The following is a 24866-nucleotide window of genomic DNA, read 5'->3' on the forward strand; positions in this document are numbered from 1 at the left end:
AACTTTCCACTTTACTTAAAATCCAAACTTCTTACTTTGCTCTTCAATGCCCTTTGTGGTCTCAGCCCATACATTTCCAAACACATTTCCTATCTACCATTTTCAACTTTAGTCACTGACCTGGAAATCTCATAAGTCTTTGCGTTTCTAGAACATTGTGAGATTTTTTTTCTTTCTGCCTTGGAGCCTTTGCACTGGCGCTTCCCTCTGCAAAGGAAGCCTTGCTATGGCTGTTCCTTCCTCTGTTTCAGTTCTAAGCTCAAGCATCACTAATTCAATGAAACTTTCCTTGACCAATTATCAAGTCTTCCAGACTCTCATATTTACTTTTTTAAAGCATGTAGCATTAAACGTAATTTTTAATTATATTTTCATTCATTAAATATCCCTCCATCCCCATCTCCTACTATGTACACTAAAATATAAGTCTCACAAGATCAGAAACTTCCTTTTCTTATACCCTGATTTATAGCTGAAACAGAAAAGTGACAGAATTACTGGAAGAAGAAACATGATTTTCATGTTTGGAATGGATATTAAATTGACTTTATTTAGAAGTTGAGAGTCACAAGAATAATTTCAAGAGTACCTTGAACTGTACTATTTTCTTTTCAATCTGAATTGAAACAGAGGATTCCCAAAAAAAACTAACCTCATAAATTTCATAGTAGTAGGTAGCTTTTAACCACACGAGACTCGTTAGCTGATATCCTTTTTCACCTAATGGCTCTGTGTCTCTGAACTTTCTTGTAATTTTATCTCTCTTGAGGTCACTAGAAGGCTTCATGCTAGGATGTTAAGCTAATCCCAACCAAAACCCCACAATTTCATGTGGAAATATCTAAGGGAGTAATAAAATACTGAGGTAGAAAGAAACAAGCTTGAACTTACTGTTAGATGATCTTATTTACTCTGGCCTGGGGAAGCATCTGTTGTTTTTGTTGTTGTTGTTGCTGTTGTTTTCAATGAGCTAAAGATAAAAAGAATGTTAAAATTACTTACATATCAAAGTTGATTTTTACTCTCAACTCAATTTATTGGTCATTCATTAAAGATGATTTAACTGAAGTAAGGTACCTAGTAAATCATGTCTGAGTCTAAGATGGTAAATTTTATGACAGTGTTCCTAATATACAAAACACTACAACTCTGTTCGTTTCACAAATGCTAGAAAGAAAGAGAATAAACTTTAAATTAGTGAATAGGTGAAATGAGAAAAGATATCTAACACCAGAGAGGTTCAAAAAGGCGAGCATGCAATAAGAATAAATTATTTTGCGAAGCTCTGTTGCTAAATAAGTATTACATCACTTTTTGTTTCTCACTAATTATAATGGGCAAATTTGTTGAGCAAACAATTCAAATTATAATCAATTTTGTATAACTATAAAAATAATCCCTTAAATATATAAATAGGATATATATAAATAAATATATAAATGTAGGATATTCAAAAGTGGAAATCCATAATTTTGCTCTCTTTTAATTCCACCAATACCATTTATTTTAGAACAAAGTACAGCCAGGATAGACTCTGATTTACATTAAAATATTAAACCCTATTGTGAAATGAAATTCAAATATAACACACTTATAATTACATTTGTGTGTGTGTGCATGGGTGAGTTTGCAAGTATATGATTCCTTGTCTATAGTATAAAAAATAAGTCATTTAAAACAATACTACATTAGAAGAAACAAAGAAATAAATTTTGCTCCTAATAAAAAATTAATGAATGTGATAGTTCAAATGCAGACTGATAAAAGTGCACTGTATTTGTAATTCAATTTCTGTTGCAAGGTTTCTGATTAACAATTTTTAGTAATGACCCCAGTAACAGAAACAAAAAATACTACCCTCCTTTTTTAATATGCTAGTTTTATTCTTAGAAATTTTAGTAAATATTACAATCTTACAAAAATAGTTTGTGTTCATTTGGAAGATGAAATGATCAAATATTTCACCTATATGGCTGACAGCAGAATACACTCAGGACCAATTTTCACTTTTTCAGACTGTCCTGCTGTATGTATGTAGGATGTCTGACATATTTGACCCTTTGCCAAAAAGTACCCCAATCCTTATAATGACAACCAAACAACCAATAAGGATACCACTGACCTGGAACAGGGGTTGGAAAACTATGGCCCGCTGTGCCAAATGTGACCTATGGCCCCTTTTGTATGGCCCATGAGCTAAGAATGGTTTTACATTTGTAAAGAGATTAAAGGAAACAAACAAAACGAAGAAGATATGCATCGGAGATACCATCTGTCCCTTACAGAAAATGATGCTTATCAATCCCTGTACTTGTTCCATTATGACACATATTCTGTCTGCCTTGTTCGTTGCTATAATAGGACTAGAAATGCTTCCAAAACATGGAGGGGACACAATTAATATTTGTGTAAAGGTAGGAGAGGAGAAACTGTGATTAGCGTAAGGAGACTATAAAAAATAAAACAGTGAAAGGAATTTAGAGATCATACTAAAGATGGTAAAGAGGATCAAAATGGTTAAATTAATTCATCAAAGAACTCAGTTAGGACTGAAAAGCCAACCTATTTTATCTATGACTTCCAGTATGTCATTTATGCATTTATGTATATGTATGTGTATACAAAATAACACAACTTTATATGCTACAGTACACAAAATGTTATGTCCTGTTTTTTTTTCCTCGCATTTTTGGTAAGGATTTTCCTATATAATTAAGTTATTGGACACATATATTTTTAATACGTACTTCTACATAGTACAATGATTTGCATCCTGCTTTTTCTTCTATTTTTATTTTCTTATTATAAAATAATATCACAATATTAATTGGAATATGATTCTACTAGTATTTTTATATCTATATCTATACTTACATATAGTTAACAAACCAAGATACAAGACACATCAAAGTGAACTGAGGTAGAAGTATAAGGTAAAATAAAATCTGGACTTAAATAATAAAACTTATGGTATTGAGTAACATGAAATTAAAACCACTGTAGAAAGAACCATTGCCAGATAAAAATTATTAATTCATTTTCCCTTGGTGAAGCTCTGCAAGAGTTTCATTATGTTGATTAATGGATGGTTACAGCTGGTTGAGGATGGTTCACTGAATTACATACAATTTGGTGACACTTAGTGAGGTTTGCCATATCTTACATCTTAGTAAGGCTGTTAGTTACACAGAAGAGGCACAAAAGATGTCTACTTCTAAACACAAATTTTCCAGACTAGGTATTACATTATTATTTAATCAATATATTTTCTCTCTTTATTTTGTTGCATATGTAAGACTGTCTATATAATTAAGCACACCTTCACATCATTCTGTATTTCCCATTTGCCCATGTGATACTTTGAGGTGTAATATAAGCAAAACTTATGTCAGCGATTGGAAAGTGAATTCACATTGAAATACTCATTTATTTAAAACTGGTAAATTCTTTACTGTTAGAAATACAACTAAAATATCCCCAATACCCTTGCCTTTATTGTGTTCGCTTCAGCAGCATATACGCTAAAATAATCTTGCCTTTATTGAACTTATTGTATCCTCTTATAACTAGTATTTTTATCTAAAAGATATACATTAGTCAATAAATATTAAAAATGTATTTAAAGGCAACGTGCAAGAAGTATACATTGTGTGTGCATGTGTATGTTTATTTTTCTGTGTCTGCATATGTATTTGGCATCTGTGGATTTGGTGTGCCTTTTGCTTAAGATAAACGTACCTTAAATAAACCTTCAACTATAACTTGCTTGTTTCTACCTTATTGAATTCCAGCATGACGATTTACATAAATTCAGCATAGTTATTTTCTATGCAGCTTTCAGTAACTCCCACATATTCTGCACACTGTACAGCGTATAGTGAGTTTATTAGGTGGGTTTATAATACATCCATTCTCTAGAAGAGGGGAATGCTTGACTCTCTAGAATTATGAATTTATTTGGACACTACAATTGATTATATCAAAGCAAAAGTGTTTTTGAAATTATTTCTTCTCAGAGAATGGCAAACCATTTAATTCTTTCAAAAAATGGAGTAAAATTCTTTGGTGTCCTAACAAACAAATATAGTATTGATTATGCCTTCTACTCAAAAATGGTTAATCTTTAATGGTGTTTCATTCAGGAATAATCTTTATCAAAGACTGTTCAAAGCAAAGTTGCCTAAAGTCTTGTTCTTTCAGAATACTGTCATACATCATTTTTTATTTTAACTTTTCTGAGAAATGTTGCATATCCAATTTCATTCTCTTAAGACTACACTATTATAATGTAAGCCCCTACAAAATACAATTAAATTCTTTTCCTTATAGTGAAGTGTATTGACTTGATCTGCATTTAAGTAAAACATAAACCATTAGGACCAAAAAACTTCTTTATTATTTTGATGCCAAAGCTTTCTCAATCCAGCCTAAATTTTAGTAACATTTCATGAAAATTAATCTCTGTTGTATTATTTAATATTAATAAGAGTAACATAACATTATAACAATATAATTACTACTTATTAACAAAGTAACATTAAGAATAAGAGTAGTTTTAACAGGGTAATTTCAGTAACATTATTACCAACTTTAAATAATTAATTAAAAAAGAAAAAGTTTTTATATATATTATTGACATTAAATGGTGGCTCAGAAATAACATAATGTTCTATGTACTTATTCTTAATATTGGAGAAACTTGCACAATATTAAAAATAAAAATGTTCAACTATCACTAAGTACATTTTTATAACCAAATTAATATTAGCATGTAGAAATAACAAAAATAAAACTGTTATTAGATATTCCACAAAAGTTAGCAAAGGCTTCAATATATTTGAGAGAGATTATAAGTAGAATTTTCTATTTTAGTATTTAATTCTACTATTACCTTTGTCATTTTCTGAATTATTGTGAGTGAAATCAAGAACTCAGTACTCATCTCAAGCAATTCTGGACCATTATGTAAAGACATTTCTCTCTCATATAGCAAAACTACTTGGATCAGTCACCATTGCAATTGATTTTAGTCACATTTTAATGAAAAGTGAACTAAAATCCTCCTTGTCAATAATGTTATTTTAAACAAATAAAATAGTTTAAAATAAACATTAAACATTTGTATGATTAAAAGAGTGAACAATTTTTATATTTCATGCATTTTTTTCATACTTAGATTTCTATTCAGGAAAAATAAATACTTAGAGTAGCTTAGAGTGACCCACATAACTGACATTTATTTTTTGTTTCTTTTCTGGGTTTTATTTTGAATGTGATCTGTCAGTTGGTTCACATTCTGTCACCGGATTGATTTAACCCCATTTCAAACAATAGAAAGTGCTGACTATGCTCTCTAGAAGTTAGGAATGGGGAACAGGAGAGAAAGGGAAAAATTCTTTTTGATTTACCCACTCATATTTTAGATTTGCAGTTTTATTAATTTAATTTCTACATTGTTATTTATTTTCAATGAGTGTTTTTTTGTTATCAATTCAGGCATCCCTTAACTTCTCTCTCTGGGGAACAAATTCATTCCATTATCTCTTTGGACAGCAAAGAGAAAAAACGTCTGCTTTTTTTCCTCTTCCTTTGACATAAAGAATCCTTTAGATTTTTCACTAAAATATATGACCTTGACTCACAAATATCTAAATTATTTAATACCTAATTTATTTATTAATATATCAAATAATTGTTTACATTTCCATATTTAGAAACATTATTTTATTATGAATATCAGAGGTTAGGAATGTGTTTGCAATTTATAAATGAAATCTAAATTTCCTTAAGAAAGAAAAATTTTAAGTGTTAGTCTAAAGACAACACAACAGAGGAATCAGAAACTATGAAGATTTAAATTCATAATATTGGGGATAACCACAGCAAACAAGGAGCCAACAAAATGAAAAAGGGTGATGAGCCCTAAATACCTGATTGAAAATTCCTAACAAAAAAAATACATCATTCATAACAACATTGTGAAATGAAACTTATTTCAAGACATGCAAATCTCTCTCTCTCTCTGTCTCTCTTTCTCTCTCTCTCTCTACTATGTATCTTGTAGCAGCATGACTCTTTTACAAGCATGCCTTGGCACAGGATTATTCATAGTACAGAGCCACTAAAATGAGTATTTTTCTTGAAAAAATACACAGGAAAAACTGCATAGAGAATACTGTTGAAGAGATTAAACTCTATCATAAGAAGAGCCATGTGAAAAAAAATTGCTGGGGCTAGGTGTCATTTAATATTGCTAAAAGAGGATATTGATAACTAAAATAGAAAAAAATGTGTTGAATAAAAAGCAAAATATTCTACTAATGTAAGTCTGATAATCATATAAATATATATTTAAGTATTTAAATGTGTTCTATATGTTCAGATATATTTAAATATATACTATTTAGTATGTTTTTAAAATTCTCTCTGATATCTTTGTCAAAATGAACTGCTGTTTCCTATGGAGCAATTTTAACTTAAAATTAGTTTTTAACTAAATAATAAGTGGAATCATGGGAGAAGAGGATGATAAAGCCAGTTGTTTTGTCATGATTCTTCCAAAGAATATGATCTGATATTTCCTTGACCTTCTGCAGAGCAATTTTGTCAACCATTGAAAATACTGAAATAATTAATTAACATGTGTCTGATGGTTAGCAACTGAAATAAACCCTTAAATTATTAGAATGCATATTTAGATGGTAAAATAATTCATCTGACAACCATTTGACTTCCAAAGGGCATTATTTTAAAGAAGCATATAATTTATTTGATTACTGCCAGTCACACTTAGAGGAATAGGGCTCTACCATGAAGAACTGCCAAACTGTTTAAAATAACATGCACCCTAAAAAAGGAGCAATCTTACTAAACAGAATAGAAAACAAGTAAGTTGAGCAAATCATTGAGTGGTTCTAATCAAAACTGAACAACGAAAAACCAATATAACAAATCACCTTTCCCACACTCTCCCCTGACCCAGATACTAACCAGCATACAGACCTAATCACCTTCTCCCACAGATTGCCCATGACAAATCCATCCTTTCTCCTTTCCTATGTCAAATAACAAAACAAACCAACAACGACAGCAAAGAAGACAGTGCAAATAACCTAAGACTGGCAGTGCAATTTCACCACACTTACATTTTATAAAACTGTTTTCATAATGTTTAAGCCTGAAAAAGCCAATCAAGATGTACCCTGTTTCCCTTACGGCTAAAAGTTAACCATGCTCCGAGGCAGGAGTAAAGGGAGAAGTACCGTGCCTGGACAATGCCACATTTGTCACTGACAGAGGTGGGATTGCTGAGACGGACTAATAGACTCAACAAAACAGCTGAAATCTGCTTCTTTCATGGCATGAATTTTCAGCCACATTTTGAAGGAAAGAGAAGAAATACTTTCAGGTAAGAGATGACTAACGTGAGCCAGGGAGAAGTGTGGGTACACACTGTTAACCAAACATGCCATGTATTTTCACATTTCCATATTTTTGTGTATGATGCCACCTCTGCTGAAATTGAACATTCTCTTATTTACCAGAGGAAAAAAGTTCATTCTCCATGAATCAAGTTATATGTGTAATGAAATAATACTGTGACACACTAGCCCTGGTGCTTCTCTCCCTGCACACTTGCAAATACTGCCCTTCAGCCAGGTAGATTATGCATTGTCCATAGACTCAAGAAGTTGACACAGCGAAACCAAAGTCAAATACTGTAGTGCAGGCCTTTTAATACGCAATATATTTGAAGACAAAATTTTCAGTCTGTTTTTCCCCTCCCACAAAGGACACACTAACATTTAAGTGGAAGAGACGATTAGAGAGGGAGCCGCAAAGTGAGATACTGGTTCAAGTGTGGTACCCTATTCATCTAACATCACTAGGGCTGGCATGAGGAAGGACAGGAGATGAAACATGCAGAGAATCTGGAGGATCTGTGAGTAGATACCACTTGTGCTCTGTGTCCTATCTGGAACTCTGGCTGCTAAGAGCTTCACAGACTGCTTTCAACTCCCAGCATGAACAGGGCAAACATCAAAAAGAAGCTGCACTGACGGGTGAGCCAGCATTACTGTTTTCTGCAAACCCAAAGAATGACCAGGAGTAGGTGAGAGAACTCTTATCCATATCATAAGAAAGAACAAGAAGACTTTTTCTAGTCTAAATAATAGGATATGCTAGCGGTTGTAACACGGGCACACAGGGAACACAGGTATCTTAGCAGTTGACCTCCTGGGGGGAGAATGGTTACCACAGATTATATGAAATCATATAAACCCTACTAAATGCCATACAATGGCTTTTGGTGGGGTTTTCACTTATTCAACACATTTAGCCCACTTAAGCCATGAAACTATTAAGTATCTCCAACATGAGTGCAAATCAACAAACCACAGGGCAAAAAATTTAAATTAATTCATGAAGTACTGAAGTAAATTAGTTTATTCTAAAATTATCAAGTTAAAATATCCACTACTGGGAAGACTGGCTGGTATATGGTGGTATATGGGAAAGGACTTAAGTAAGTTATCTAAGAAATGTTTTCATTTGCCTGATACATGGCACATTACATCATACTCATTACCCAAGTCATTTCACAATGAAGCCTTCTGTGTTCCTCTTCCTTGTCAAATCAATTGTTCTTTCTGCTTCACTACAGTACTTTGTCCACAGCTATTTTACAGCAGCCAATGAAGACTTCTGTATATCAGAATCATTTATGTATATGTTAGTCTCCTGGTACAAGAGTAAATTTTCAGGTGTATCGAAAATGCCTCAAATACAGATCTCTCAGCTCCTAACAGAGGGCTCGGCATCTAGCAGATGCACCATAAATGTGAATTTAATTGGATTTAACCTATGAACTGAACTAAAACTGTGGAAGAGGGGGTCCTAAATGCAGTGAATAGCAAACATATTTGAGAAGATTAAGTGTTGGAACTGATTTTGCAATAAAAAGCACGAAAGACATTTATATCAGGTGAAAATAAGCAGCTTCATGAAAAAGAAACTGAAGCACAGAAAAAAGAGTATCAGACTACAAATGAAAATAATTGCTTCCTGGGTCTATCTGTGAAAACAACAGCTCTATCAATCATGAACAAACGAAAAATGTTTTATTCTTCAAAATGGTCATAATATTTGTCTTGTAAATCTTACAGAATTTCTAATGTAAAAATTAATATTTATGGACATATTTTCTATAATATAAAGAAGATTACAATGTAAAGTGCTATTATTATTACATTTATTAACATAATATATAACCATGAATAGCTATAATGATATTTCATTGGAAAATATACTCATTCAATAAGCATTATAAGCAAAGCACCATTCTAGGTGATGAACATTTAAGAGGGGAAGAAACAAATATCTTTTCCCTCATGACTTTTAATTTAGTAAATTATATCATACAGTATTCTTGCCGGTTTTTGAACAGATAAAAAATTTCAGCTTTAGCTCTACAACAGTTTAATTTTATGCATCTATTGAGGGATATTCCTTACAGATACTGCTGTAATAATGAATGACCAGAAAGGAGATTCAACATTAATTATTTTGAAAATCTTGAAAAGACTTCTCTGTAGGCTAACTCACCTTAAAGTTTCTCAATTCTGAGTTATTAAACATTCTTTTTGATCTTTCTCTAAATGATTATTCATATCCTTTAAGAAAGAATCAATACTAACCGAGGCAAACATTGTGTTCACAGTGCTATTTGATCATGCACATGTGGCATGCAGAAGAATATGTATATTGAATATACAGAATAATTCATACTTATAGGAAAATGAAGAGTGGTGAAATCAAGTCATAGTAAAGTAGCTAATGAACATTGAAGTGAAATACAACTGAAAGACAATTTAAGATAGCCAAATATTGTTAAGATAATCACCAATAAAGTGAATCACTTGTTGAATGAGCACTATGAAATAATTTTCAACATTTATAGTGAAAATTATACCCAAAATTCTGAAGATCGTCATATGTAGATGGAACTCAATATTTGATCAATAAATAAAGTTAGTTTGTATGACATAAATCAAGGATTGTACTTAAAGGAGATGGTGTATAAACAACAAAAAATAAAACAGTAAGCTGACCCACTCATTCATCCCCCAAACACATGGCAGGCATCACACTAGCCACTTATGATAAAAAGAGAAAACACAGGCTTTTCGGTTTCAAGGACCCACAGGTTGATTTCAATAACTGTGGTAGAAATAAGTATTTTGTGCTCTACAGATATCTGCAAAGTGGTTTTATCTTCCCATCTGTATTATTAAGAAGAAAATGTCAAAAGAAAAATTAAGCTCTGTTGCCAAGTAGATGAGGCTTTTTTATATCAGCAGTCACTTCATTTTCCTATATTTTGATAAATCCCAGACAAATCAATGGAGCCTCTCCAATAGTATTTAAAATTGCTCTTAGAAAACTAAGTCCATTTCAACCAGTGTTCAAACACCAAGATAATTAAACTGTCCTGCTCTCTCTTCCTTTCCTTAGAAGTAAGAAATAGAATAGGGTAGAAGGAAGAAAGGTCTAAATTCTACTTTACATTCTGAAAAAGCATCTCTAAAAATGGATGTCTTTTAAGAGTATAGATAACAAGAATTGAGGTCATTGGCACATTGGAAATTAAGAAAAAAGATGAGTCTTTATATCTCTAATTTTTCTGTATCTGCACTTGGACTTGGCAGGTGCCCTTGAATTACACCATTTCTAACATATGAAAATGGCCAAAAAATGGGTAGGCTGAATCTGGAAAGCGGAGTTTAGAGTATATAGCAAGAAGGCTAAAATACATATTCCCTTTTCCAAATTTAAGAGTTGAGTCTATGGAAATAGTAAGAAAGGTGCAAACCAAAAAATTACAAGAATGTTTATCACAGTATTATTTATCACAATGAAAAATTGGAAACTTCCTAAAAGAGGCAAATCAAATAAATTATGGTATATCATAAGATGAATAGCAATAAATCTTGATATAAAGAATATTTAGAGGATAGGAAATTCCTCATTGTGACACATTAAATAGAAATAAACACTTATTGTAAAGCACCATCATCACAATTTTGAAAATATTTTTATAGGAGAATGGCATATGCACTTCATGATATATTTGAACCCCAGTTGTGATATATTTGATATATATTTTTAATAAGCTTTTCCTCAACACTTAGAAATTGAAATGTTTCACATAAAAATCTGACATATATATCTTACAAATCATAATATTTCTTAAAAATAATATGATCATGGGACATGACTATAAGGTGTCCACATATATCTACTTCTTACAGCAATTTTAATTTGCTTCTAAATGAAAAACTGTTCAAAATTCTATTAGTTTTACTTTTAAAAACTTAAATATGTGTTTAATCTCAAGATACATAATCAATCTCCATAGGTAGGGGAAAATATCATTTGAAAAATGAAAATACGTTTATGTAAATAATAATAATTTGACATTAAATATATACGGTTTATACATAAAATTCAATGTAACAAAGATTTATGTCCTCCAAAAGAAGAGAGAAGGGTGGCTGCCCTAGGGGAGGTCTGCCAGGGAGTGATGCTTCGGAAGGGCATTCTTCTTCCTATAGCATTTTCTTTAGAAACATTTCAAAGCTTTGGTGATTCACTATTATCTTTTATTAAAATTATAATTTAAAAAGTTATGGCACAGAAAATTACCCTTTGATGAAATAAAATCTAAAGATAAACATGCTTCAAGACACATGGAAATAGCATAAGTACTAAAAATATACTTCGGAATCAAAAGATGGATACATACAGCTTGGACATGTCCACAAAGCAACAAGTTGCACAATTCAAATTTGTTTCCTATGATATACTACAACTAAACGATATTACTGAGTGAAGTGATCTTTTCCTAAAAACATAATGGCAAAATATTGTATATTTATTTAATGTTTTCTATTGAAATATATTATACAAAAAAAAAGTCATTATTCAGAAGGTGAAAGCTTTTTGAGAGCTATGATAATGCAAAGTCACAATGGAGCAGTCTGTGTGTGAGGTGAATCTGCAGGGGCAGCTTGTTTGGCCTGCAGACCACCAAAGAAGTCAGAAAAAAGTCAGATTTTCAGGATATTTCCTGGAATCCCTTTCACCTTGGAGTTCTGAGAGCATGGACATTCATTAACTAGGAATTTAATCATACCATGCATAAGGTAACGTCTAGGCTTATTAAGAGGTAATTTTTCATTAAATCATTTATATCTGCTACAAAAGGAAAAGCCCTCATTAGGTAGCTATAACACCAATACTCTCCCCACAGGCTATTATTTGGCTCAACTGACCAAACATATAGTTAGAGATTAAAAGATACAGTAAATTTTAGAAATAAGTTTTTAAATTTTTATTTATTTTAATATAAAATAGAACATTAAAGTGCTTCTAATAATACAGTAAGCAGGCATAAATGAGGAAAAAAAACTGCCATAAAAACGATTTAGAATTCTTCCAAAAAAGTAGTCATCACTAAACATTTACACCAAAATTTTAGACTTTAATATCATCACATAAATATTAAATTTTTGGAAAAAGAACATAAAGAATTATTTTAGAAATAAAATCCTTAACATTTAAAAAACCTAATCCATTAAATCTCATTTGTTTTAGAGAAAAGATGTAACATTTTAATTAATTTTCTTAGTAGGCCAGGCAACATCAACACTACTTATAGATTCAAAGGGATGTATTCTGGAGTTTAATCAAATATAAATTCAAGAGATTTAAACATATATCATTAGAGGATGAATATAATCTAGAAAATGAAAGAAAACATAAATACCTCATTTAGAAATGAGTGATTTAAAATTTTATATTATTTTCACAATATTACCAAGTATCACTTTTTGGTAAGAAATCACTATTGTAAAACAAACCTCAAAGAGAGGAAAATACCTGCCCAACTCTTACTCCTATTATTAGTAGCTGAGTTATCATGTAAGTTTACTTTCACCATAAATATGCCAATCTCAGATCTTCAAAAAAAATCTTATATTCACTATGAAATTGTTATATATTAGCCAATGACTCTAAACTTTCCAAGGTAATAGAAAGAGAAGAAAATAACTTACTGATAAGCATAGTCAAAAAGGCAACATACATTTCCTTCTGGATACAAGCCCAGGAGTGGGATTCCTGGGTCATATGGTAAGTCTATTCCTAGTCTTTCGAGGAATCTCCACACTGCTTTCCATAGTGGCTGCACCAAACTGCATTCCCACCAGCAGTGTAGGAGGGTTCCCCTTTTTCCACAGCCTCTCCAGCATTTGTCATTTGTGGATTTTTGAATGACGGCCATTCTGACTGGTGTGAGGTGATACCTCATTGTAGTTTTGATTTGCATTTCTCTAATAATTAGTGATATTGAGCATTTTTTCATGTGCTTTTTGATCATTTGTATGTCTTCCTTGGAGAATTGCTTGTTTAGGTCTTCTGCCCATTTTTGGATTGGGTTGTTTATTTTTTTTCTTATTGAGTCGTATGAGCTGCTTATATATTCTGGAGATCAAGCCTTTGTCGGTTTCACTTGCAAAAATTTTCTCCCATTCCATAGGTTTTCTTCTTGTTTTACTTCTGGTTTCCTTTGCTGTGCAGAAGCTTGTAAGTTTCATTAGGTCCCATTTGTTTATTCTTGCTTTTATTTCTTCTAGGAGAAAATTTTTGAAATGTATGTCAGATAATGTTTTGCCTATGTTTTCCTCTAGGAGGCTTATTGTATCTTGTCTTATGTTTAAGTCTTTAATCCATTTTGAGTTGATTTTTGTATATGGTATAAGGGAGTGTTCTAGCTTCACTGTTTTACATGCTGCTGTCCAGTTTTCCCAACACCATTTGCTGAAGAGACTGTCTTTATTACATTGTATATTCTTGCCTCCTTTGTCGAAGATGAGTTGACCAAAAGTTTGTGGGTTCATTTCTGGGCTCTCTATTCTGTTCCATTGGTCTATATGTCTGTTTTGGTACCAATACCATGCTATCTTGATGACTGTAGCTCTATAGTATTGTCTGAAGTCTGGGAGAGTTATTCCTCCAGCCTCTTTCTTTCTCTTCAGTAATGCTTTGGCAATTCTAGGTCTTTGATGGTTCCATATAAATTTTATTATGATTTGTTCAATTCTGTGAAATATGTCCTGGGTAATTTGATAGGGATTGCATTAAATCTGTAGATTGCCTTGGGCAGTGTGACCATTTTAACAATATTGATTCTTCCAATCCAAGAGCATGGAATATCTTTCCATTTTTTAAAGTCTTCTTTAATTTCCTTCATCAATGGTTTATAGTTTTCTATGTATAATTCCTTCACCTCCTTGGTTAGATTTATTCCCAGATATTTTATTACTTTGGGTGCTATTTTAAAGGGGATTGTTTCTTTACTTTCTTTTTCTGTTGATTTATCGTTAGTGTAAAGAAATGCAACTGATTTTTGAACGTTAATTTTGTAACCTGCTACCTTGCTGAATTCTTCAATCAGCTCCAGAAGCTTTTGTGTGGACCTTTTAGGGCTTTCTATATATAGTAACATGTCATCAGCATATAATGACACTTTTACCTCTTCTTTTCCAATTTGGATCCCTTTTATTTCTTTCTCTCGCCTGACTGCTGTGGCTAGGACTTACAGGACTATGTTGAATAGGAGTGGTGATAGTGGGCATCCTTGTCTTGTCCCAGATTTTAGTGGGAAGCTTTTGAGTTTTTCACCGTTGAGTACTATGCTGGCTGTAGGTTTGTCATATATAGTTTTTATTATGTTGAGATATGTTCCCTCTATACCCACTTTGGCGAGAGTTTTTATCATAAATGGGTGTTGAATTTTATCAAATGCTTTTTCTGCATCGATTGAGATGATCATGTGGTTTTTGTCCTTTCTCTTGTTGATGTGATGTATTACATTGATTGATTTGCGTATGTTGAACCAGCCTTGTGTCCCTGGGATGAACCCCACTTGGTCATGATGTATAATCTTTTTTATGTGTTGTTGGATTCTATTTGCTAAAATTTTGGTGAGGATTTTGGCGTCTATGTTCATCAGTGATATTGGCCTATAATTCTCTTTTTTTGTAGTGTCTTTGCCTGGTTTTGGTATCAGGGTGATGGTGGCTTCATAGAATGAGTTTGGGAGTATTCCCTCCTTTTCAATCGTCTGGAAGAGTTTGAGAAGGACTGGTATGAGTTCTTCTTTGTATGTTTGGTAGAATTCCCCGGTGAAGCCGTCCGGTCCTGGACTTTTATTTGTAGGGAGGTTTTTAATTGCTATTTCTATTTCCTTTCTAGTGATTGGATTGTTCAAGTGTTCAGATTCTTCTTGATTCAGTTTTGGTGGACAGTATGTTTCCAGAAACTTGTCCATCTCCTCTAGGTTATCCAGTTTGGTTCCATATAGTTTTTCATAATATTCTCGTATGATATTCTGTATTTCTATTTTGTTTGTTGTAATTTCTCCATTTTCCTTTCTTATTTTGCTAATTTGTGCTCTCTCTTTTTTCTTCTTTGTGAGTTTGGCCAGAGGTTTGTCGATTTTATTTACTTTTTCAAAAAACCAGCTTTTGGTTTGGTTGATTTTTTCTATGGTCTTGTTAATCTCTATTGTATTTAATTCCTCTCTGATCTTTATTATTTCCTTCCTTCTGCTGCTTTTTGGGGCTTTTTGTTCTTCTTTTTCTAATTCATTCAGGTGGTGGGTTAAGTTGTTTATTTGAGATTGTTCTTCTTTTTTGAGGAAGGCCTGTATCGCTATAAACTTCCCTCTTACCACTGCCTTTGCTGTGTCCCATAGGTTTTGAGTGGTTGTGCTTTCATTATCAATTGTCTCAAGGTATTTTTTAATTTCAGCTTTGATTTCCTCATTGACCCATTGTTTTTTCAATAACATATTGTTTAATCTCCATGCTTTCCTTTTTTTCTCCTTTGTTTCTCTGTTGTTGATTTCCAGTTTCATGGCATTGTGGTCAGTAAAGATGCTTGAGATAATTTCTATCTTAAAATTGTTGAGGTTTCTTTTGTGCCCAGGTACATGATCAATCCTGGAAAATGTTCCATGTGTACTTGAAAAGAATGTATATCCTATTTTTTGGAAATCTACTTCAGGATGACACCTGCACCCCAATGTTCGTAGCAGCACTATTTACAATAGCCTAAACATGGAAACAGCCTAAATGTCCATCAACAGGTGACTGGATAAAGAAGATGTGGTATATTTATACAATGGAATACTACTCGCCATAAAAACCGACAACATAATGCCATTTGCAGCAACATGGATGCTCCTGGAGAATGTCATTCTAAGTGAAGTAAGCCAGAAAGAGAAAGAAAAATACCATATGAGATCGCTCACATGTGGAATCTAAAAAACAAAAACAAAAACAAACAAACAAACAAAAACAAAGCGTAAATACAGGACAGAAATAGAGTCACAGACAGAGAATACAGACTTGTGGTTACCAGGGGGGTGGAGGGTGGGAAGGGATAGACTGGGATTTCAAAATTGTAGAATAGATAAACAAGATTACACTGTATAGCACAGGGAAATATACACAAAATGTTATGATAACTCACAGAGAAAAAAATGTGACAATGAGTGTGTATATCTCCATGAATGACTGAAAAATTGTGCTGAACACTGGAATTTGACACAACATTGTAAAATGATTATAAGTCAATAAAAAATGTTAAAAAAAAAGGCAACGTACAAGTTAAATGTAAGTAAATTCAAGGTAATTCATTGAAAAATAAATATTCTAAATGTCACAAATAAAGTAAAAGCTTATGTAACTTATTTATTCCCCAAGAAAAGAACTCAGGAAACAATATAAATAATTTCACTAAAATGTTGACTTCAAAAATTTTTTTAAAAAATCTGAAAGTGACATACAACACGGTATCACATCTTTAAAGATAGTATCTAGTGTTTTTATGGTGTCACTTTGCAATTTAATGCCGTTTCACAGGCTGTTTTAACATATTTGGTTTTCAAAACTAGCTTATCACCCCTATTTCAAAACTTCTCATCCTTATTTACAAACACTTAAATCAAGAAAGTCAGGTACCTTTTTAGACCAGAGTTAATGTGTGGTGATGAAGGAACTACAAAACATTAGGTCTTACTAATCCCAAATGCACATTCCAACCCCAATATTTTATCTCACAAATACTGAAACCTCTTCTCCAATTTAAACTCTTCTCCCCATCCCTGCAAATGCCATAGGGTATACCTCAAACTGGAAAGTTTAAGACTGAGAAAAAATACAAAGGTTCAAATTCAAGCTGAAAATACCTCGCAAACACATCTGAAAAGATGAGACCTGACTGATCCCTTCCTCATGATTTTTTCTTTCAAATGATTATTTTCACCTGAAGCAAACAGGTGCTGGGATCAAGAGGGTAATTAGGTATAAGTGAGGGCTTTGTGCGAACTGGATTCCAACACAATAGAGTAGGTCGCATCATACCGGAAAACATGCAGAAGAAAAACAAGCACTGTGGTGTGGAAAACACTAAGCCTGTAGAGAAAAGAGCCACTACCTTATTTTTTAATATGATTAGATTGAAATTCATTTGTAGGGCAGAGAAGTGATAGCAACCATCAATGGAATAGAAAATACAGAAGAATTTCCATATCAGTAGGTAGAAAAATAAATTGAATTGCAACTTAAGAATGCAAAAATAAAGGGAAAATGGTGAAAGGGAAAGGGCAACATAAATAAGAACTAAACCAAGAAAAACTCATATCACGTATGGAAGTCATTAGGCTAAATGAGACTAGTAAAGACAATAAAATGAGAAAAAAGAATTTTCAGATTGAGTTAAGAAAAGAAAGCTGAGATACATGCATTTTAAATAAAATCACTCAATACAAAGGGACAAAACAGTTGAAAAGAAAAATCTGGACAAGGATATGCATGACAAAAACAAGAATGACGAAGTAACACTACACGTGTTAGAGCAAGGATAATTGTTCTAAGATACCAAGTGTACCAAGTGACATTATTTAATCAGTAAGATCCAATTTATTAACATTATTAAGAGTGATAAACCTTAAACTATAAAATTCAAATGTACATACACACATATATTGATATTTAACATATTACAAAATATATTAATATATTAGAAATAAAGAATTTAAGTGGAAGATAGCAATACACCTCCTAAACTGAGAATATAATCCTCCTGTCCACTGAACATATACAAAAGTTGTTCTTATACTTCTTCATTTTAATAAATTTAGATGGAGATAAAGCTAACAGAAAAAATTAATGAAATGATAAAAGATGTCAGTAGAGACTGAGGTATTAGTATATATTGTTTAACTGTTCATTGAGGTTTACCATAAACATACATAAATTTCAATATCCTTTAGTAAACAGCTCAATTGTTCTTTCAATCAATATGCACACATGTCAAACTATCCAGATCAGAATACAGAACATTTCCAACATCCCAGAAGGCTCCCCTGTGCTCCTTTCCAGTAAGAAAATATCCTCTATTTTGACTTCCATTACCATGAATTTTGCTTGTTGTAAAACTGAATTTCAGCGTATTTAAGGAATATGAAATCATAATACAGTATGGAATCAAAGATATCTGGATTCTTCAACTCAACATATTACCTGTGAAGTTTATCCATGTTCTTGAGTACATGAGTAGATTTGTGTGTGTGTGTGCGCGCGCGCGTGCACGTGTGACTTACTCCATTTATTTATACACCACAATTTAGTTAGTCATTCTCTGAATAATGGGTTTCAAGTTTTGTCCAGGGTTTGGAGACTATGACTAAGGTTGCAATGAATATGTATTACCAAAGTTATGTGCATGCAGTTCTCCTGAGTGATATACCTTAACAGTGTGGTACTTGAATCACAAGGGAAGAAGGATGTCTAATTTTCACAGATGCTAAAAAGAGATGTCCAGAATCATTGTAAAACTGTATCTACCATCAGCAATGTATTGACAGTTTCAGTCATTTAGTATCTAATGCCATCACTTAACATTCTCAATATTATTAATTTGAACTCTGTTGGTGTGAGTTTACTATTTCATTATGGTTTTAATTTTCATTTACCTGAAAATAATTAAGTTGAGGTTATTTTTTTCTTAGCTAATTGACCATTAAGACACAATCTTTCATGAAATGCCTCTTCAAGTAGTTTGTTCATTTTTTAGTTTTTTTCTTCTTTCTGATTTGCAAAGTAGTTTTATGTTTTTTTTTTAATTTGTGTATTTAAAGTAGGTTTTATGTATTTTGCCAGATATGGTAAATAATCCATATGTACTTAAAATAATGTATTTCATAGGTTAGGTGAGGTCAATTTGATATAGTTTTGTTCAATTTTCTAAACTTTTACTGAGTTTATGTTTGTTGTTTCTGTTACTTAATAAGACTATTATATTAAAATTTCCAAATATGATACTAGTTTGTCTATTCCTTTCATTTTATCTGTTTTTGCTTAATTTTTGAAAGACTATTATGCATTTCTGGTTAACTATTTCATCAGTATGAAACATCCTCCTTAATGTCCAGTAATATTTCTTGCATTAAATTGTACTTTGTTTGATGTTACTATAACCACGTTTGTTATTCTTACTTATTACTTTAATGACATATTTTTCCTCCATTTACTTTCAGCCTATCTTTGACTTATTTTTAAAGTGTCTTTTTAATAACATACAGTTGGGTTTTGTGTATTTTTCTCCATTGACAATCTTTATCTTTTGATAATGAGATCATCCCATCTTTATTTACTGTAATGACTGATAAAATTGGGTTTAAATCTGCAATCTCACATTTGTTTTATATTCCATTCATTGCTGTTGTTTTTCCTTTATTCTTCTTTTTTTAAATGGAAACCATGTTTTTAAAATTTTAATTTGAAGACCTCTGATATCCAGTTCCACATGTAAAGAGAGTAGAAATCACCACTTTGTCCAAACAAAAAGCGAAAAGCTGAGCAGACGAAAAACATCAACTCTTATTAGATCTGTAAGAGGGGAAAAGACAAAGGGCCTGCACAAGCGGAGAGACAGGTGAAAACAGGGAGTGATGGTTCACTGCAGCAGACTCAACAGCCAGAGCCACCGCAGGATCCAGTTCCAGGGCAGGAAAACCTCAGCTGTGACTGACGAATTTCTGAAAGCTCAGTGTGGCCAACTCTGAGAGTTTAAAACTCCAGGGGACTGGTCACGGGGAATACCCCACAGTAATGTGAGATTTACTTGGAGGAGCTTAGCCAGGTTCCTGCAGTAACTACTGGAGAAAAATTTCCTCAGCTTTTCAGCAGGGGGAGGAGAAAATAAACCATCTTGAAATACACCAGAGCACTGTTTATCTTAACAAGGCCTGCCCTCAAGGCAAACTAGTTAAGCAGAGCCTAACTTGATGGAGTATTATCATAGCCTAACTAATGCACCTAACAACAGAGAGTAAAACTACAGAAGGCAAACACTGATAGACCTGCAAGGAAAAACAGATGAATCCACCATCATAACTGAAGACTTCAGCTTTTCTCTCAGAAATGGACAGATCCAGCAGCAGGCAGAAAGAAAATCAGCAAGAAAATAGTTAAACCCAACAACACTACCAATCAACTGGATATAACCGAAATCTACAGATTACTTCATTTAACAACAGCACAATACACATTTTCTCAAGCTCACGTGGAATAGTCACAAAGACAGACTACATTATGGATTATAAAACACAATTTAAGAAATTTTGAAGTAAAGAAATCATACAGTCTCTGCTCTCAGACCACAATGGTATTAAACTAGAAATCAACAATAGAACAATAACTGGATAAACCTAAAATACATGGAGATTAAACAACACACTTCTAAATAACACATGAATCAAGGAAGAAATTTCAAGATAAATTAAAAATATTTGAACTAAATGAAAATGAAAACTCTATCAAAATTTGTGAGATGAAGAAAAAGCAGCACTTAGAAAAATATTTATAGGACTGAATGCCTACAATAGGAAAGAGAAATATTTAAAATCAGTAATCTAAGTTTCTACTTTGGGAAACTAGAAAAAGAGCAAATTAAATCCAAAGTAACCAGAAGAAGAGGAATAGTAAGAATTAAAGCAGTAATTAATAAAACTGAAAAGAGAAAATCAAGAAAAACAAAAGCTAGTCTTTTGAAATGATAAAAAAATTGATAAAGCAATATCAAGGCTAAGGAAAACAGGGCCAGGAAATGTATTACTAATATAAAAAATGAAAGAGGGGACATCACTACAAATCATAAGGACATTACAAGAATAGTAAGGGAATATCATAAGCTACTAGTCCATGCCCACAAATTTGATATACCCTAAGCATTTTAATAAACATTAAATAAAATAATATTTTAATGATTATAATATTGCTTATGCAAGGAAGGAGTGTAACCTGTCTTTAAATATCACATAAGACTGACAGAAAACTGAAAATAATAAACTTGGAAAAAGTGTCTATAGATTGTTTTGATATTTTCTATAATTTAATTATCAACAAAATGATTATATATATATATTGCATATGTGTGATTTTATTAGAAAATATCTTGTTAATCTGATTTATAGTATGTATTGATATTTATCTTCTATCAAAATAATATCAATTTATCAGAGCTAGAATCCATTTGTTTTATCAAAAGAAGTTAAATTTAAATATTTATTCACAGGATAACCATTTAAACTGGGAAAAATTGGGAGTTTGAGATTTGCAGTTACTAACTAATATATATATAAAATAGATAAACAATAAGTTTATACTGTATAGCACAGGGAACTATATTCAATGTCTTGTAACCTATGGTGAAGAAGAATATGAGAACGAATGTATGTATGTTCCATTGTGACTGAAGTATTGTGCTGTACATCAGAAATTGACACAACATTGTAAACTGTGCTTCAATAAAAATATATTTTAAAAATAAACTGGCTACTGACAGGATTCAACATAAATTTTGAATATATGGCCTCACTTAATTCACTCTGGAAAAAAGAGAAGAGAATATTGTTTGTTTGATGAAATTGCTGTAAATATCTTTTCCCATCCCCATCAATATCCGTCCAGGAGACCAGCTTCTTTATGCTGAATTACTATTGCATACTGAGGGAACAAATTTATAGGTTTCATAGTAATTCTCCATGTTACTCATCAATGTGCATACTTTCAATTAAAACAATGTGTATCAATATTTTAAAATTTTAATGCAACAAAGGAGAGTGCTTTTTCATTAATCTACTTATATTTTTATGTTGTTAAAGAAAGAAGGAAGCCTCATATGACGCCAAGTTTCTCAGGTGAACAAATGGAAGGGTAAAGTAGCCATTAACTAAGATGAGGTGATGGCACAAAAAGCAGGTTTTTCCAGGGTAGAGATCAGAAGCTCACTTTTGGCTATGTCAGGATCATGGTCTCTAACACATGTAGAAATGAAGATGTTGACTAGGCTTTAGCTGGAGTTCAGAGAAGTGTAGGTTGGAGACACAAATTTGGGTGTTGTCATCTTACGAAAGTAATTGAAAGGCATAAAAGAGGAGAAGTCCCCTAAGAGAGTGTGTATAGCTAGACGAAAGAAAAGAAAGAAAAGAAAAGAAAAGAAAAGAAAAGAAAAGAAAAGAAAAGAAAAGAAAAGAAAGAAAGAAAGAAAGAAAGAAAGAAAGAAAGAAAGAAAGAAAGAAAGAAAGAAAGAAAGAAAGAAAGAAAGGAAGGAAGGAAGGAAGGAAGGAAGGAAGGAAGAAAGGAAGAAAGAAAGAAAGAAAGAGAAAAAGAAAGGAAGCAAAGCAATGCAAAAAGTACGGCCTAAGAGCTCTGAGAAATAAGGAGGAACCAGCAAATAATACTGAGGGATAAACAATTTTCTAACATATTAGGGAAACCAGGGGACTATGATGTACTGGAAACCATGGGAAGCATGTGCTTTAAAGAAGAGGGAGTCTTTTTGCTGTGACAAATGCTAATGACGATTTAAATAAAAAGAACCTGACAATTAAACATTAGATTTAGCAAAAGTAAGGTCTCTGGTGACTTTCATTAAATGCAGCAGTGGAAGAAAAGCCAAAAGTTTTGAATGAGTTTTAGGGAGAAAGGGATGAGAAAAAAATGGAGACTGCCTAATTGATCTTTCAAGTATCTTAACTCTAAAGGGGAGAATAGAAGTGGTGTTACTCATGGAGAGTGAACTAAGTCCAAGTGAAAGAATAACATAGTTATACACGCTCAATTGTTATCTTGCTTGTAAAACATTCCAAATTCCACAAAACAAACATTAAAATACGTCTCAATAAGTAATTAAAAATTTCAACATATGCATTTTTTAGCCCAATATGTATTTTTCCTAGTTGATGCTGAAACACAGTCACGGAATAAAAGTAGAATAATTTGAAATGATTACAATAAGAGAACAAAAGTTCTGCCCACAATTTAATGAGATGACATTTTTTTAAACAGAGACTAGAAGTATAGTACTTGTCTAATTAGAGAAAAACTGCTGATTCCACCAGAACAAGAATTTCTGCCTCCTAATGAAAATTTATTGTTGTATGTAATAATCACTATTTCTATTATGTAGCTATGGATTTTTATCCTCTAGTCAAGTATGCTTTCTCAAAAGATATTTCAGTTAAAAATGTATGTATATATAGTATATGTATGTAACATAAAATACTCAACCAAAAATCATATGATGCATACCATCTGACACAAATTAACAAAATATTATAACTCACAATTTTATCTGTGTACAGAGTCTACTATATATATATTTTTTAACCAAATATACTTTCCTCAAGGTAGGTATATATTGATTAAGTGTTTACCAAGCTCTTACAGAAAACTTACAACATTGGATATTGGAAGGTGATGTCTGTACTAAGTAAGATGGTGGCATCTACAAACTACGCTTTCCACTTCCCTCTGACATACTTTTGCTTAGGGGCTTTTAAGTGTCTTAGACTTACAAGTTCTTACTTGACTAGTTGACAAAATGATAAACAAAACCCACTTAAGCAACTATTCTTTCAAAAAGCTTTCCTTCAGCTGAAAAAATTTAAATAATTATGTACTGCACAATAATTTCGGAAATTCAAAAATTCTGTCAGACAGTATAAAATTTTTATTGAGGGCCTCAACAACATTTACTAATAATATTTATGAAACCCTCAAGAGGACTTTATGATTACTTCTTACGACAGGGACTAGGGATGAAAGTCCATGTACCCATAACTGTGGTGTATATATAGATGTGCTATCGAGTCTCTGCATTGCACTAACATCCACCATTAAAGACAGAAAAAAAAAAAGACACCTGTATAAAATGCACCTGAAACTCTGGTTTCAGAATTATAGTTCTAAACATGATTTAAATTTGTAATAAATTTCTGTGAACTTTTATTTTTCTAGGGAGTTATAGTATTGAAAATCATATATATGGTTGCTTTTCTTCTAGAATCTACTTTCCTCCTTTTTCTCCTATAGTCTTTCTAAATTAGTAACCTACTGCCCACTTCCTTCGGCAAACTACATAACTTCTCACCTGGCTTATGGAGGGAAAATTTTTCTCGCTGGGATCTATTCTTCTATTCTTGGCATTTACCACCTGTCCTCCACACACCAACAAAAGCAGTATCTTAAAACTACAGATCTCACTATATTTAAAACTGCTTTTCATCTACAAAATTCCAGTCTGCATATTATGACCTATATGCTTTGCCTCTGATGACTCTCCTTCCACATCTCTAACTGTGCATCCAACTGCTTGCTGTCTGCATACCAGTCTTCCTTCCATTACTCTGTGAGGTTCTACCTTCAGGGTGTTTCAGTTTCTGTTCCCTC

General features: G+C 32.3%; 1 long non-coding RNA gene across 1 annotated transcript in view; it reads right to left on the reverse strand.

The window, feature by feature from the left end:
* Window positions 1-910: 910 nt before the first annotated feature.
* LOC135321148 (uncharacterized) overlaps window positions 911-24866 on the reverse strand; it is a 660820-nt gene continuing 636864 nt past the window's right edge. Inside the window, exon 11 of the long non-coding RNA XR_010380643.1 lies at window positions 911-970. This is a non-coding gene — a long non-coding RNA (uncharacterized LOC135321148). The remainder of the gene's footprint in view (window positions 971-24866) is intronic.

This window comes from Camelus dromedarius, chromosome 4 (assembly GCF_036321535.1).
Source record: "Camelus dromedarius isolate mCamDro1 chromosome 4, mCamDro1.pat, whole genome shotgun sequence".
In the NCBI taxonomy this organism is placed as follows: Eukaryota; Metazoa; Chordata; class Mammalia; order Artiodactyla; family Camelidae; genus Camelus; species Camelus dromedarius.